Here is a 17430-nt window from a genome sequence, read left to right as displayed (position 1 = left end):
GCTATCAGTTCGAGCAGTCCATCAAAACAGTTGTTGCAAATGCACTGTGTGCTAGAGTCAGAGCTGATCACATGCTGGCATTTAGTTTTCTTGATAAAGAATAGAGGAAATAGCGTAAACAAGTATGCTTGATTACTTTCCCACCCCCGTTCATCCATTTCTGAATCATGTTGGATTAACAACACATTTGAGACAAAGATACTGAATTTTATTAGCATTGCTTGCTCACTGGTGTCATTATTAAATGCTACATTATTAGCTACTCGGGTATAGCATATATTCTTCCTGTACCATTCCTCAGAAAATAAGCAAAAGCCAAATTGTTTTGTGGCATACTGAAACCAATGCTGACTTTATGCAGCAGATGTTCATCTAGCCACGCATGTAGATGATTTCATAGATGGGGCGAGGGTGCTCACCAATCACACACATTGCTTTTTTTCCTCCAGCACTGAATCATCATCTCTCCTTAACTGTATTTTTTTTTTTAATGGAGAAAGTAGAGCACTGTGCAAACAGTCGTGACCTTTCCTGTCTTTAACCAACATTTTTTTAATGCCCCAATTCCAGGCTGACCTCCTTTTTCAGAGCTATCTTTGGAACTCAAATAATACTATGAAAATACATTTGTCAGCTTCACGATTAGCGCTTTAATGATGATTTTCTTTCACTGCTTATTTTCCCCCTGCTGTTCATATTATGGCAATTTCATTTTTATGAACACAGAAAATAGTAAAGGAAAATCCAATTTATTTCTTTAAATTTACCTCTATTTTGAAGACATTTCTGAGGACTGCACTTCATGCACGTCTTTAAAACTAGAGAACTTGCAAGACTACTTGAAGCTTTTGTTTGGTCTAAGGAGGTGAGTAGGACTTACTTGCTTTCCTGTCACTGTCTTAAACAGCTTCAACAGCTCTGCACATCTAGCTGCAGCACTAATACTAATAACACATGGTTCACAGGAAATCAGGATCAGCAATATGGCTATGTTTAAGAAACACAGACCTCTAGAAATATTAAGCAGCTCATGGTGTGAAGGTCAAAATTGCTAAATGCTCCTTGTTGTGGAGATGGGAGAACATGCTGTGCCTGGTATGCTGCGATATCGTGCTATCACGAAACAAAACTTTTTACAATCCTTTTTTAAGTTTCAGTCTTCACCTCTGTCATCTCATGGTGCTTTCCCCCATTACAGTTGTCACAGCAGTGTATAAAAATGGCAGTTTATCATTGCAGGGGGTTCCTGAATCATGCATGCCGCTATATCAGTGTCCTCCCACTGAAACTGGCTCTAGAATATTGCTCATTGGCATGACGTTAGGTTTGCAGAAAATGCGCTCAACTTAAGCACACTGTGTACATTCAAAGCTCCTCTGTATTGTTATCAACTACTTTGCAAGTTTGCTGCAGGCTGAATGGTGAATAGAACCAGTGGAGTTTGTATATATATAAAAGCATATGTATATGACGCAAGCAAGGCATGGTTTGGGCAAGGTGTGTCATCTACACAGCCAGATGTAGGGAACTCTTTCCACCATCCCAGCTGTTTCTTGAATCCACCTTCCTCCATCTTCTCTTATCATGTTACTGCTCTTCAGTTTTTCACCAATCTATTTAGCCTCTCTATTTAAATTTCTATCAAACCCAGAACTATTGCAATGCCAAATAAAGTTTATAATGTAAAACCAGTGTAATGATCCTTATTTTTCAAATACTTAGCTGAGAGTCAGGAAGAAAGATGACTGGATGAGTGAAGAAACTGAGCACGCTGATGAAGTAGTGAAATGGAGACAGTGGCATAAGTGACCCTTCAGGATTCAGTATCTCCAGCCCGGTGGTAAGGTCCATGTGCCAGCTTTTGTAGCTGAGCATCTCCTTCCAGTGCTTAATACCACCTAGGACGTGCCTTATTAAAAAACAAAGCCATGATGAGGCTACTGCTTGGTGGCATCCCATCTCGCTGGGCGCCTGATGTGCCACATCCCAGACACAGTGTGGCACTGGGAAAGAAGTCACCTGACCCCAGCCCTGCACACCACTCAGGCTCTGTAAGTAGCTCAGGCTTCAGAAAATAAAAATCTTCTGGCTAGCTATCCTTGCACATGCCAAACAGCATGGGCATCCTCATAAAATTGTGCCCAGGACAACACTGAGTTTTGTCTGTTCAGTAGGAGCTCTGATACCTGCTGTCTAACAGCAGCAAATCACTTTTAAAGTGAATCTTGTATGATTTTAGGAAACACATGCCAGTCCTTGACAAAGAGGAACCTGTTTCTTGGAGACTTTTTTGCCTGGAATGTCCGATCGTGTATAGCACTGCAGCTTCAGAAACAAACACAGACGGCTGGTAATGCCTAGATTTATTTGAGCATTTTGCAAAAGGAAATAGAAACTGCTGGCATCCATGAATGGGTGATGATCAGATACTTAAATGGAGCCCAGAAATGGAAATACTCACCTGATATTACTCCAGAAATCAAATAAAATTTTTAAATTCAGAAGCTTAAACCCATGTTATTCACAGCTGTGCACATATTGTACAAAAGGACAGGATGTAGAAATATGTCAGAAAAAGAAGCTGCCAGGGAGCCTGTGTTGCTGGCCTCAGGTGGTATGGAGATTTTTCTAGCTATAAGTTGGAGGTTAATCTGCTTCACTCCTGAAGTCAAGGAGGGACTCGCAGCTTCCAGCCATTGCAAAGTTTGCTGTGAACCTGCTAGGAAGCTGGATACTAGTGACTGCCTCTGGTCTGGAGCAGCATACAGATAACTGGACAAGTCTCTGTTTAGGTGATAACTGGACAAGTTTCATGTCTCTGACAGTCCCTTTCCCTGAAAGCCCTGCTGGTGAGCCATGACAATAACCATAGATCACTTTCAGATGCGTCAAAGAGATGAGCAGGCATTGAATCTGTGGTGAGGGATATCAGAAACAGAAAGATGGAAACTTGCTTCTTAAGAAGAAAGTACCAATGCCAAATTGGCTTGGCTCCAAGGTTCAGCCTGCAGTGAGTAATAACACCAACAACTTAACCAGCAGCAAGGTAACAGTAATCAAGAACTAGTTTATGACTGCACAACCCACAGAGCATCTGCTCTAATGAGCCTATAATAAAAGCTTTGGTGCTTTACAATGGGAAAATGGAGGTCCCTCTGCTCGGATGTGAAATACCTACTGGCTCAGCCCACAGTCAACACTAAACTGGGTGAGGTCCAGTCCTATGTGCAGAGTGTGACCATTTTGAACAGTAACATACACTGCAGCTTGCATCTAGCACAGTTCAGAGGAGTAGAAAACACACTGTGTTTATGCAGTGTTCACTGCATAAATCCCTGTGAGCAGTAGAAGTAGGAAAACTGGCAGTATTAAACAGACGTGATGGTCACAGGTAGCCACACAGAGGGCAGCTAAAACCCCATCTGACCTACATGAAGTTAGCTTTCAGGGGGTTTATTTGGGCATGACCTACAGAGAGCTGTGCAAATCTCGAAAAGCTTATTTTTGCTCTTTAGCCATGAGGTGTCCTTGGACTTAAACCTTGACATATTCTGTGATGCAGAGGAGACTGATCTCATTTCTTCAACTGAGGAGGTGTGGCCGGTGCTCTGTACAGGCCAGGAATTAAATAGAAACTACTGACAAGTATGAGGGCTATTCTGCTGGACTCAGAGGGTGGTTGTGCAAAAAAGAGTAGCAGAGCATGTTCCTGGATAACAGGTGACAAGCCAGTCACTTGGGTATCAGAGCATATCTTTGTCAAAAAATTTGTACCTGTTGTAATAATGAAGTTTTCCCTGATGTGTAATCCTGTGCCACTGAATTCTGCAAAGAATAAAGCATGACCCTCTTTCTTTCTTGCTGCTGCACCCTGTATAGCACAAGGTTCATAAAAAAGACTCCGTATGAACAGCCAGTTAAACATTGGCTTGGTTGGTAGAGTCAGTCAGGACACAAGTGTTGACATTGATGGTTTCCTTAGTTTGTTGCAGAAAACTGTTGTGTGACAAACATTCATATTTTATTGATTGAAATAGATTTATTTTTATTTTTTGCAAATAGATAAAGAAGGAAGGAGATGGAACAGAATGGAAGGAAAAAAAACCCTTTTATGTTGGTGTTAATCTGTAAGTTGAAATAGAATAATACAACAAATGGTATTTCTACACCCAGTGATATGGTTTATTACTAGGGCATTTCCCCCCTGCCCCCCCGGAATGCCTATGGTTAATTATTTTCAAATTACAGAAGGATATGGGAAAGATTTATGGTTGGAATAAACTGAGTGAATTTGAGTTATGAAGCACAGCTGTGAAAAGTGAACATGGAAAGAATATCCCAGTTCCATACTGAAAAAAATTAACTGAAAACTAGATAAACTAGATGATTGTGTTCCATCATCCGTGGTCAGGTTGTACAGTAAGTACCCTCATTGTTTGCTTGCCCACCAGTTGGTGGCATATGGTTCTCTTATACCATGTCTTCGAAATTTTTACTCCAGGCTCTTCCTGTGCTCCAAAGACTGGACTGGTTCTCACGGTCAAGTTCTCTGCCTTCTGTAACTTGCCCAAAGTAATGGCATTAGTCAGTCTCATTTAGTCCAGCCCCGTTAATCTGTGCATCCAGTTTCCTTCTGGCATCTCTACTGACCTCCATAACCTCTGTTTACTCATGCTCCTCCTATGCCTGTTTCCCTGTTTTACTACCATCAATTTGCTACTTCCTCCTTTTTATTTTTTTTTTTTTTTTTTTTAAGATTACCTTTTGGCCATGTCATCTGTGAGAAGGAGTTCCTGCTTCCTTTTCCCATTAGATTCTTTTGCCAATGTGGGCCATCAACACACTGACCATAACAGTCCATAGTGTGATCTTTTACTTCAAAGAGGTTATGTTTCTTTTTGAGTCACAATCTGCAGATCTACATAATGCATTTACTACAGACACTAGTCTTTATACTTTTCATAGTTCCTCATCTCCCTAGCCACGTTACTGATGCTACCTCTAGCCAATAAAAACTAGGTGCTCCTTCTCTATTAACGCTAAATGGCAAAAATAACATGGTCTTTAGCTCTTTCCTAAATTAAGCTTGGCTTATTTGAGTTACCAGGATCAACTGCTTTCTTGATTTTAACATCCAAGATGTGTTTCAAGACATTGATTCCACACAGCTCCACTCCTTTCCTCTTAAACTTCCAGTTATCACTATTTCCCTTTTTAGGTACTAGGGCCAATCTTATATTGCTATAAAATATTTTTTCCACCAGCTTGTGAAAAAGCAAATATGCCTTTAGAAATTCATTACATATTTCAGAAGTGTACATGAAGATGTGTGATTTTTGAGAGAAAAGATTGCAGAGGGTATTACATAGTAGCATTCAGAAAATGAAATAAAAAGGTTGAAGAGTTTGCAGCACTTGTATAATTTATGGTCAATTAGGATTCTAATCACTTGCTGCAGAAAACAACAAAAACTAGAGAGAACCAGAGTAAAATTAGCCCTACCTCAAAAATCCATCTTTGATGAAGTTGAAGTTGGACCCACAAATTAACCAAATGCTTAAATTGGCATTAAAAGCTGAGTGGGAACCATAGAAAAACTTGAATGCTAGATTAATTTGATTATGCTGGCCTGAGTCAGAGAGAGGGCAGGCAGCCATGATAAGTGTTAGAGCCCACACACTATATTCTATATTACAGTCATCCATCCTAGAAATGACCACAGTATGAATCTCCTGATGGACAAGTTCCTCATGAGCAAAGAGGCATGACTGTTTTTTAGCACACAGAACTTGGAAGAGGGCATTTGGGCGTCCTTGCATGGTATACAAATGCCAGGGTCTCTCTCTGTTTTGATTGAGACCTGTGTGTCTTTCATATGAACCTTTTCAAAGTAGCCCTCCTGCCTGATCTCAGCTCACACCAGCTGGTCTTTATCCAAAGCCTGATTTCCTGTAGGCAGGTTAACACTCTACGTGTGGTTAGGTTTAAGTCAAAGATTTACAGGTGGGCACTAAGTCCATGATACTCACATGGATATTGTGAGATGGTATAGATCTCTGTAGAACTTCAAAATGAGGGGCGATTCAAGAGGGAAAAGTTACACTTGCTGCTCTCCCAGTCTTGTTGGATAGAAAACATTGGAGCAATTCTAGCATAGGGCTATCTGCTTCCACTGTGTCTCATAGTAGTACCAAAATCAGTTCATGCATTGACACAGCTGTGCATCCCTGGACAATACTGATCTCAAAGTCCAAGATAAGCACTTAAGAACTAGGAACAAAATGCCATCTGTTAAGTTACCTCAGTATGGAAGATGAGAAAGCATTGAGACTGGCAGTCTTCAGAAACAAGAACAACTCTTTACATTGACACAGCCTTTTTGTCATAAATGTTTCCTTTCAGATATATCTTTTCATTGCCAAACTCTAATAGCTGCCTCAGTCTCCAACAAAAGAGATATGTGACCTGAAGAAGAGCCTGAAAATCCTTGGTCCTGCAGTCCATTAGGGATTTTGTCATTGCCACTGATGTTATGTGTAAGACACTCAGATACTATTGATAAGTAGCAATATCAGCAACTAGTTAGCTGCAAAGTGTGGGAAATATTATTGTCATCCAGTGTGAGATTTCTGTTCCTTCTCCCTTCCACCCCAACAGCAGAAAGACAATGTAATAGTGATGACTTTTTCATTCATGTTTCCAATCATGGCTGACACAATCAGTGAGATAAAATCCAAAGTGGTAAGAGTGGAAGGGAAAGGAGAGAGAAATGTGTCAAATTACTTAGCTAGGAACTGAATCCTTGTACATTCCTGAGATGGTCCAAACCCAAAACCTCAGATCTGAACTTCCTCAGACCTTGGAAAAACAAGAACCTGTATGTGAACTTTGTGGCTTGGCCCCTCTCTTAGATGCAGCCTACCTCATGAGTCACAGACGCAAGAAAGTGCAGGAGAATCATTACATGCCCTACAATATCTTAAAAGAAAATAAATTAATCAGTTAAACCAAAAAGAAAAACAAGTGTGACAGGCTTATTCTCTTCTGGATTTCCTGTGTGTCAAACCCTGCTTTGAAATACGGGGCCTGAGAATAAGTTCAGTTTGTCAGAGCAAGCAGAACCTTGTTGTTATTCTCGAAAAGACAAGGATGAAAACATAAAACATTGGCTTTTAAAATGTATACCAGACACATCAGGAGGGGGAGAGGAGGACAGTAATGAGACGCAAGAGCAGAGAAAGCAAAGCAGAGAATGATAGGAGTTTCTTTTCTTTAACCTGCATAATGTTTTCCATGTCCTTATTTTCCTAGTTCAGCACTTCTAGTGCCCGTAATTCATAATATTAAATCACAAACTGAGAGCAGGTTAGTATGAGATGAACTAACTTGAGCAACACGACTCATAATTATGAATATTTGTGAGGTACTTTAATGCATGGGAAGGGCTTTTTCTCTCTCTCTGCCTGCAAAGTATTCCTCTAACGTTAAACAGCCCAGGCAGCCCTGGAGTCTTTGCCCATGTTGTACCCTGCCCTTATTCATGACGGTCACGGTGGAGCTTAGTATTCCTGCAGGGTAGCACTCAGTCTCTTGTCGGCGTGAGCACTTTGAGTGGGAAGCACTGAAGGATCATTGTGATGGGGTGTGCTGCAAACGTGCAGCTTATCATCAGTGAAGATGGTCAGAAATGTTCCAGGGGTACATGATACCCACCCTGAAATGCTGGTTAATCAAAATCAGAACATTCTGTGGGAATGTGTCTAACAAATCTTCTGACAAAACACAGGCATGCTTCCAAACTTGCCTGCCAGGCAGGTTTCAGTCAAAAGCCTGCCCGGTTTCATGTCAGCTTGCCAACTCAGCTCCTTAGCAGTCTGCCCAGAAGTCTGCTGAGGAGACAAAATGCCAGACCTTCAGACTTCCCAGTGCTAGGGCAGCCTGTTGAACAAAGCACCTCAGCACTGGGGGACCCTGCGCTTGCAGGCTGTCCATCATAAAGCTAGACTGGTTATCAGCCTTAAAGGTAGGCAAGACCAGGGCTGCCTGCCCTGAGAAGGGCAAGAAAGGTGTTTGCCTGGGACTTCCATAACAGGAGTGGTAAATGAGGTGTGAGGAGGAGTAAGGCTGCAAGAAGGATGGCAAAATATCCATTTCCTTCTGCCCTGGTTAGTCCTGCAACTGACCCTATTTTGAGGAAGTTCCAGTTGTGGATGTGATACCCACTGAGGAGGGGAGCACTAAGTTGTCTCAATTACCTGAAGACTCCTATCAATCAAAGTGTCTGTGTATGCAAAGAAGAGTTGCAACCTTTTTTTCCTCTAGGTTCAGTTTAACTTCTTTCTGTGCTGGGGAGAACAGAGCTGCAGAGCCCCTTTTTTGTCATACGGTGGGCTTGTACCAAGCCCAGCTTACTGATGTGTACTGCAGAGTGGCTGCATTGCATGTGGATAGTAGACCAAGTTCTTCCCAGCAGCAGAGGACTCACCATGTGCCTGCTATGCTGCACAGGTCTGTGATTGCCCCAAGAAACATCCCAAGTGTTAGTGGCAATACAACCAACCTGTCCCTACCAGTCTTTTTTTTTTTTTTTTTTTTTCTCAAGAACAATTCAGGAACATAAAAGGCAATAGGACATATATTGGGTGAGGCATTCTGGAAGTGGTAGTCTATCTTTATTTGCAACTTTGGGACCTTATTTACCTTTAAAGGATGTGCTGTTGTCATGTAATGGAAGAGAACATGAAGGATCTCCACAAAAGCTGGTGGGTAGTTGTGGGCTTCTGTCAGCTCTCAAGCTGAGCAGTTTGAGCTGCCCATTGCCTGCTGTCTGTTTGATCCCAAGTTTTCCCCGGGAAACCATTTCACAAATTGTATGAGCAGGTCATCCATGGCCTGGGTGAGGAAAGAGGGCTGAGAACTTGTGGCTGAGAAAACTTCTTTAACCTTTCTTTTTAGTAGGTTTTATTGTTTTCTTTCTATTCTGTGAGGGAACAGATTTTATTCCAAGAATAATATCTGAGGAACAACAAACAAAAATGGCAAATTGGGGATTTGGAAGAAAAGTGTTCTTGACCATTTTACTGCATTCCCGTTACTGGCCACTGGAACTAACACTGGTTCATCTCCGTGAGAATTGTTGACAGAAAACTAAACCAGCTTTTTGTTAGGGAATATTATGTCAGTCTGGAAGGAATTGTCCATGCTTATTCTTCTAAGACCTGACGACATTCGTTTACAGATAATTAGCCCAAGCAGAGTTTAGCTTAGGGACACTAGGCAGGACTACAGCTACATCAACTACCACTTAGCTGACTTTTGTATCAAAACTGTCTTCTTAAGCTCATATAGCTCAAGACAGTGTGTGTTCTGCCTTCTAGAAATATAGTCAGGTTAAAATGGAAAAGGTTCGTGTTTAAGAAGAGTAATTTTTACCAAGGAAATAACATTTTTCTTCTCACACATGTTTTGAGCCAAACACAAGTAAAATCAAATTAAAAACATGGCCTTGTCCTTAGAACTTACAGGGACTATGGAGACAAATTCTAGGCTCATTTTCACCAATTGCATGGAAAGCATTTGGGATTTGGCCTAGAAAAAGAAACAATCTCTTACTCTTTCCATGATTACTCACTATTAAATACCCTCAGGAAGTATTGCTTCATTGATCCCTTATTTTCCTCAGACTTCTTCTGGGGACAATTGAGACAATATTTAGTTTCCAGATGTTTTTGTACTCCTCATCACCAGCAACGGAAGCCTGGTCTCCTTGATGTAATTCTGGACCATGGTTTCCTCACCACTCACACCTAGTTCACACCTAGTGTTTCACACCTCAAACACAAACCCATGCAGCTACGTCAGGTTTTGCCCCTGGGAAAACACCAACTCTTCTCACCTCTGTCCTTCTCCTTGTCTGGTGTATCCTTCTCTGTTTGAACGCCTCACCTCAGAAGCACCTCAGAAGCTAACTTAACAAGCCTGGAGAAAATTTTCCTATAGGATATGTCATCACTAGCAGACATAAAAGACAGATTCCTACATGTTCCGAAGGGAGGTTGGGTGGCTTGCAAGGGTGTGTGCCATGTGCAGTCAATAATAATGGGATGGAAGGGGAAAAACCTCCATCCCTTTTGTTTGTTGCCCCATTCCTTCTTGGCCTGCCACAGCTCAGCTTTTAGAGTTATTTCAATAATTTCTCTAGCTGGTCTAACATAAAAGTATTTCACTGGAATACTGGATGGCTAGCAATACTATGTAAAGCTAGCTTGCCACTAACATTGCAGGCTTTTTAAACCATTACTTGTCTTACTGCACTATTTCAAACCTTTGCCCTGTGTCTCAGACAGCTAAATGTAAAATCAGGATTACAGTCAAGCTTAGTGTTTTCCTGTGTTGCTATGACTTGTGTTAGCAGCAGCTCTGAAGTCATAAATGAATTAATTCTTCTGGAGAGAAGATACTTGCACCTCTTTAAGTGTTGCAACCACATAGGTATATGGAACACTAAATCAGGATTTCCTTTTCTCTAGTTCCAGTTTAATTTCACAATAGAGTTTATCCATGTCTACCGGTTCTAACATAAGAGATTTGTGCTGCATATTGTTGAGGGATTGGTGTTTACGCATGAAGAACAAGAGTATTGTAGTCGAAATAGATTAACACACTAGACTTCCATCTCCTATCTAAAGGAAAGGCACAGGCATTAACCGATAAGGTACCTCTGAAATAGCTCCGTTCACAGTCTGCTGAGCCTTACTGGCTTCATTGGACTACATATTCTCCAACCCTACTCTCTTACTACATTCAGATCTTTTTTGCATTTGCCATCTGTTTCTTGCATGAAACACAATGAAGAAAACTATGTATACAATATTGTGTAAGTCTCTATCACACTTATTTTTAGAGAACTATTTTTGAGCTAGCTAATAAGTAGTTTTTTGCATATGGTGCTCTATGAGGGAATCAGGGTGGTTAAGGACAGCATTAATACAACATGTTTGTGCAAATCCACAATGACTATCTATTTATCCCAGGTAACACAGGATGTTCTTCAGGGTTGGGTCCAGCCCGCTCAATGTGTAAACTGTCCTTGAAGAAAGTAGTGAAACACAGATACTCTTCTCCCGTGGTGAATGTCCTGATGCCTATGCTATAAAAGACAAGCTCACTTTTGCTCTCTGTGTCTGCTTTGGTGAGTTTTTAACTCTTTTTCTGCATTTTAGGCCACTTTCTACCCACTCTTCTGGATGCAAATTTTAGAACTCTGTGGTCCAGGAGTTAGGAAGCCACCAGTGCAACGGGGGTTTATACTAGCAGTGGTTGATAGAGATTTTTCCAAATGTCAATCAGACAAAGCCCTGCTCTGGACTTGAGTAGAAGAGGTCCCAGTCTCCCACATCTCCAGGTCCCAGCTGGACTCATCTGCAAGAAGGGCACCTCCCTGCTGCATGCACGGAAGGAAAAACTTTAGTCATCTGAGCAGTTAAGGGTGAAAAGGAATGATGGCAACGTTATTTCTAGTCCTCCAAGGTTACCAAGTAGCTGAGCAGAGAATTTCAGGAGCAAAAGTTTGAATTAAGCCATCTGCCTGACTTTAAATGATGAAATCCATGCAACAACGGCTGTTGAACAACCAGGAGCGTGCTTTTCAGTGATCCCTGCTAGGGGTGCTTGCCAGACTCTCTACAGTCCTTAAAAGCGAGGGTCTAAGACTCCATTCTCCATTCTCTCACAAGGCTATAATTAGCCTGCCCAGTGCTTGCACAGCTTTAACGTACAATAACCATAAAACAGTAGCACAGACATCCCCTGCACAGAACAAAGGCTTCTTCTTGTCTTTCTGCTAATCATTGCTGTGTGACAAACTTTTTATAGCTCTTGATGTCTTTAAAGTTTACTACTCAATTTTCACTTCAATAGAACACATTTCCAACTATTTTGCAAAGCATAGTGGCTTCAACAAATGACTCACTGATAATTACTGTCATAGGAGAGCCAACTGCTCAGTATTTTAATATGCATTTTACTATTCTTAGTTGTTACGGTGGCTGTAAAAATCCATCATGCGATGATTGCTCTCAGCATCATTCCTCAAAGCACAACGTCATAGAAAAATGTCTGTCCTTGGTGTCTGTCTGCCTTCAGTGGTCATGCACACTAGACTTCCAAACATTCTGGTGAACACCGAGTGAGGTACATTTCTTACAGATTTAGGGCTGTCACTTAAGTAAGGATTACTCACAAGTGTAAATCATCAAAGTCGGTGGGATGACTAATGTGAACAAGGATTAAATGGCAAGACCAAGTCTCAAATGTATATAAGAAATGACTGCAAAAAACCATCCCACTGGTTTCTTTACACATCTCTCACCTTGGAGTATGACAAATGAAGTAGAAAAGTAGATGACTGGAAAAGTAGTGGTGAATAGTGTCAGGTCATATCTAAAAAATTTTGCCTCAGAGTTTTGACTTTCCCTTGTCTTGACTCTGCTGGAGACCACGCAGTGAAGTTTTGACTTGTATCATCATTTTTAGGTAATCTTATTTAGATGACTAACTGAATCAGGCTTGTGTTAACTCTGTCATTTGGGTAACTTTTATGCAAGACAATTTTATATTGTTTTGGAGATAAGATTGCTCATATCCATGTAGACAGAAAACTGTCTTAAAGGGAAAATATGAAAACGTGGGGCGGGGGGGGGCGGGGGTGTTTGCTTGTGTGGTGGGTGTTCTTTGCTTCTGTGTCAGAAAGCTTCATTTGCTGGGGCTTTAGACTAGAACGTGTCAGCAGTTGCTTCAGTTGCTGCAGACCAGGAGAGCCTCTGGACGTGAGGGACTTTCAGGCCCTCTCTGGTAGAAATGGTCTTACTTATTCTCACTTCCTGTCAGAAATCCTGCAAATTATTGGTCTGTCTCATTTAATTGGAATGATTCAAATGTCAGCAGCAAGGCAGCTCTGAGTAACTATGCATTTCAAACCTCCCTGGTCCTTAGCAACCTCTGAGCAAAGTGCCATGAAGCTGGAACTTAGCATGCTGCCTGGTGAGCTCGTTTCACCACAGGCTGAAAACAGCTGTTCCCAGTGGCATCGCAATGTCACTTGCCCCCCTCCTGTGCTGTTGGCCATGACAAACTGCTGATCTCTCTACCTGTGTGTCACCTCCCCCTTCCTCTTAAACCTGTGTGGGAGTAAGGTGTGCCCTGCCTTCTCAGCGACTGCAGGGTACCTGCTGCTTTCCTTCTCCAGTAGTTTTATATGATGCGCTCCAGATTTCCTACTCATCATGTCTGCTGCTCAGTCATATGTAGAGGGAAGCTAGGACTCATCCTTTTTTTTTTTTTTTCAGGGATATTCATAGCATTTCCCACTTGCTATATACTTACTATACACTTCATAAAATGGCATATTTTCACATTCTTGAGGGCTTTCCAGTGATTTTTTTTTCAGTCTAATCTTGAAAATGAATGGCGATACATGTTTTTACTTTCCACAGTATTGGCAACGCTACCTCAGAGTTTCAGTAACGGCAGTGTTATACGCATTAGCGGCATACGTGTTCATTAATTAAAAAAACCTTTTTGAAAATACTTATCCTCTTTGTCTTTAAAATATTCAGGTGAAATCAGATACTTCCTTCAGTCCTGAAGATATTGCTGTTCTATAGATTGTCTCTGAATCTAAGTAGGGTAACGTGGTAGTGGCTCTGTGGTCAGAATTGCTATCTGTGTCCTAAGAAACAGGACACTTTTGTTTGCTTTTACTCGTCTAAAATAATTGAACATCATAACCTCCTCAATTTTGTGTTTTACATTGTCGTTCTGCTTGATAATATTAAAGCCATTCATAGTCATCGAGTTTGCTTTTGCACTTTCGTGTCATGTGGAGATTACGAATGACCCATCAATCTTAGGTTGGCTGTTACAGTGCAAAAGTATCATGTAAATTTTCTTTATTTAGTCTGTGCACTTATTGTGCAATTTTTGGTGTTTCTTCACATTTAACAGCTCCAGTAAACATTGCCTCACTTATGTCTGCCTAAGTTACAATGTGAACATCTATTTCTCTTGGGTTTGCTTTTAGCAAGAGTACATTACAGCACAAATATTTTTCCAGTACAGTTTCCGCAAATGTTACCAGACACATGGAAATATTTTGATTAATACTTTGAACTGTAGTCAAATGACTTGCCTTTTTCTTTAATGTATTTTATTTCTGGCTTTGATCTTTATAAAATCACAATATCATCTATTTTATGGAACTTTCACTACTACTCATCTTGAGCAGGAAGCCCTTGAGGACTTGGTTAGTATTAAACATTTTTGAGCACTGATCACATTAAATATATAAAAAGATTGGTGAATATAGTTTTCTGTGATTGCATTGCTATGTAGTAAACCTCCTACAGATATAAAGAATGTAATGCAAGGAAACCAAGGATTATAGCTGAAGTTGCCGTTATCTTCAGTTAATTCCTCTGTGTGTATATGTGTGTGTATACGCCCCCCACATAATATGTTTAATAGATTATAATATTAAAAAGTATTTTATTCTTATTTTGCTTCAAACTATGTGTTATTTCAATTATTATGTTGTACTGTATGTGGACTATAATAAAGGTGAGGAATTAAAGCCTTTCCTTTCTGGAGGCTCTGGGACTCTTACTGTCGACCTCAACTGATTCTGAATTTCAGGCTGGGTCATACTCAAAGCTTATATTACAGAAAGCCCAAGAGGCATGAGCACAAGTGAATGCAAAGGAGTCAATGTTAGAGATGACAGACATTACATTCTGTTATATTTTTGTTAATTACTTCTCAAATGCCCCTTTTAGACCCTCCATATAGTACTATGACTCAGTATAGGCTCAGCAAAACTCATTAAGCCAAAACCAGAGGTAGTGTTAAGAGGGTTTAAGTCATGCAGTAATAAATACCGATGAATCTAAAGGAGTTGAATTTAACATGTGCCGTCCAAAAGCAAGTATAAATCCTACCATGCCAGAGTCAGCTGAGAATTTAGCTAAAGATCTTCGTGACCTACTTCATCCCTCCAGTAGGAAAATCAGCAGAGGTAGATAATCATAGAAAGATTCTCTTTTTAGAGAGTTTTCCCGAAAGCCTTGGACTCCCTTTGTGCAGAATGCTAGCTATGGCTTTCATCCATGCTATTTTTTCTGTACCTCAGGAGAGGAGGAAAAATCACGAGTATGTTCCTTCAGCCACATCAGCATTCAGCCCTCTATCTCACCTTATTGTTGGATTTACCAAGCACCCACCATAAGGTTTGGAGAATAAGAACAGATTTTGCCGTAGAAGGTTTTGAGTCTCCCGACCTCCAGAGAGTAGAAGTAACGTGAAATGTAGAAATTACCTTCGTTACAAATCTGGGAGAAAGATCAGGTCTGGGTTTGTGGCTGATTATAGTTAGTGACAAACATTTAAGCAAATAGACAACCAAACTCCATCTGGAATATTATTTCCAGGACTGTCCACCCACGTAGGAAGGATATTATTGCCTTGGAGATTTCTTTCTATATTTCAAGAATCTAAGTTATGAAGGCAGATTTGAGTTACTGCATTTATTTTTTCTAGATACAAGACTTAAAGATGTTAAAACTATATGCCCAGGATTCATCACAAATATTTTCCACTGTGAAAAAGGCAGATACCTTGCCATTGAAAAAATTGCCTGAAGTTTTGGGATTTACTTTATTTTTTGACAGTCCTGGGGACTCTCAGTGCACTGTATCAGTACAACATGCATAGTACGGGACATAATGTGCGCTGCACAAGTTACCTCGCATAAGTTCTCCAGTGCGCTTAAGACCACCAATATTTATGAGGAAGCAGGTCTTCAAGCTCATTGCTAGAGCTCATGCCTGATGTTTCCAGCAGTATGTCTAACTGTCTTGGTACGTATGTGCATCCACCGGCAAACAGAAACATGGCAAAAAAATTGGCTGTGCAGCCCACAGATGGGTTGATCTCTTGGACTCGGGCTGCTTTTGAGTCCCTTTTCTAGTCATGGTGGGCTCTGTAGGCTCTTGCCATTAATGAGGCTCCATATCCGAGAATATTAGAAATGAGGAGGGAAGAGGGGAAAATCAATGTGAGTAAAGGTTGTTAGACTTGCATAATAAATAATCTGGGGAGATATAGAGAAATTAATTCAAGGCACTTAGATTTATTGTGGAGGGATGGTGTGGGTAAGTGTGATAAAAGATTGAGGGCTGAGATAAACCAAAAGATATTCAGTGAACTCTTCTGGCATGTGAGTTTGCCTTCTGCTAGGTTTGCTTTGCTCCAGAGGGCTGTCTCCGCTGACATATAAATACGGGATGACACAGTAACGTAACAAGGCTATGTTAGTGAGGACTGCGCTATTTTGGTAAGAGTGTTTAACAGAGTGAAAGTGGGAATCATTTATGTTCTGGAACTAGGATTTAATAAAGAAAATTTCCTGTCGTCTCCGTAAATTTTGTGAAGGAAAAAAAAACGAGTGGGAGTGACAAACCTTCCGTGAGGAAAAAAAGTGAAGAAGATACCTATCGCTCACTTTATCAAACGTGTATACATTCAAACACGTTCCGAGAGGAGAACTGGGTTTCTTGCTGGTCATTTTCTAAAACAGAGGTTAAGCAGTCTAGTCTACCCTTGATTTTTAGTCTAGTCTACCCTTGATTGGCTTAGAGTAGACTTGGTAGTGTAGGTTAATGGTTGGACTGGATGATCTTAAAGGTCTTTTCCAACCTAAACGATTCTATGATTCTAAGCATGGGTCAGAGCAGCGCCGAGGTCTCTTACTGAACCTCCGCTCGCTGCCGTGCCCTGCGGAGCGAAGCAGGGCTGGAAGCCGCGGGAGAGGGGCCTGCAGGCCCGGGGGGGATGGCCCCGAGAGGGCGAGGGGGCGGCGCAGGCCAGCTCTTCCAAAACGTGGCCCCGCTATCGAGCGGCATTTCAGGGCAGGGGTGATGCCGGCGGCCAAACCCCGTCACCCCTGACGATCCGTGAGGGCCGGCAGCGGCCGCGCCGCGCAGGGTCAGCCCTGCAGACCGCGGTTCGGGGCGCCCAGCGGCCAAGCGGCGGGGAGCGCCCTCGGCGCGAAGCCCGGCCGCCCCCAGCGGGCTCCTTCCCGGCCAGCGGCGATCGCTGTTACTATTTTCCGCCGGTCGAAGCCGAAGCGCGATCCACCGGCGGCTCACCGGTACGCACCCCAGCAGCGGGGCTCCCGGGGCTCGTGCAATCGCTCCCGGGCGACCGCGCTCCCCGCGGGGCGGAGGGTTTGACTTCTACCCGCCGCACCGACACAATCTGATGACGCCACGCAGCACGGCGGCGGTAAGGCCGCCAGGGCCCCGCCGCGCTCCCCTTCCCCCGGCAGCGCGGGCGGCGGCGCCGCTCAGCCCTCGCGCAGCCGCCGCCGTTGCTGCC

This window comes from Pelecanus crispus, chromosome Z, assembly GCF_030463565.1.
Source record: "Pelecanus crispus isolate bPelCri1 chromosome Z, bPelCri1.pri, whole genome shotgun sequence".
In the NCBI taxonomy this organism is placed as follows: domain Eukaryota; kingdom Metazoa; phylum Chordata; class Aves; order Pelecaniformes; family Pelecanidae; genus Pelecanus; species Pelecanus crispus.
This window is presented reverse-complemented; position numbering follows the sequence as displayed.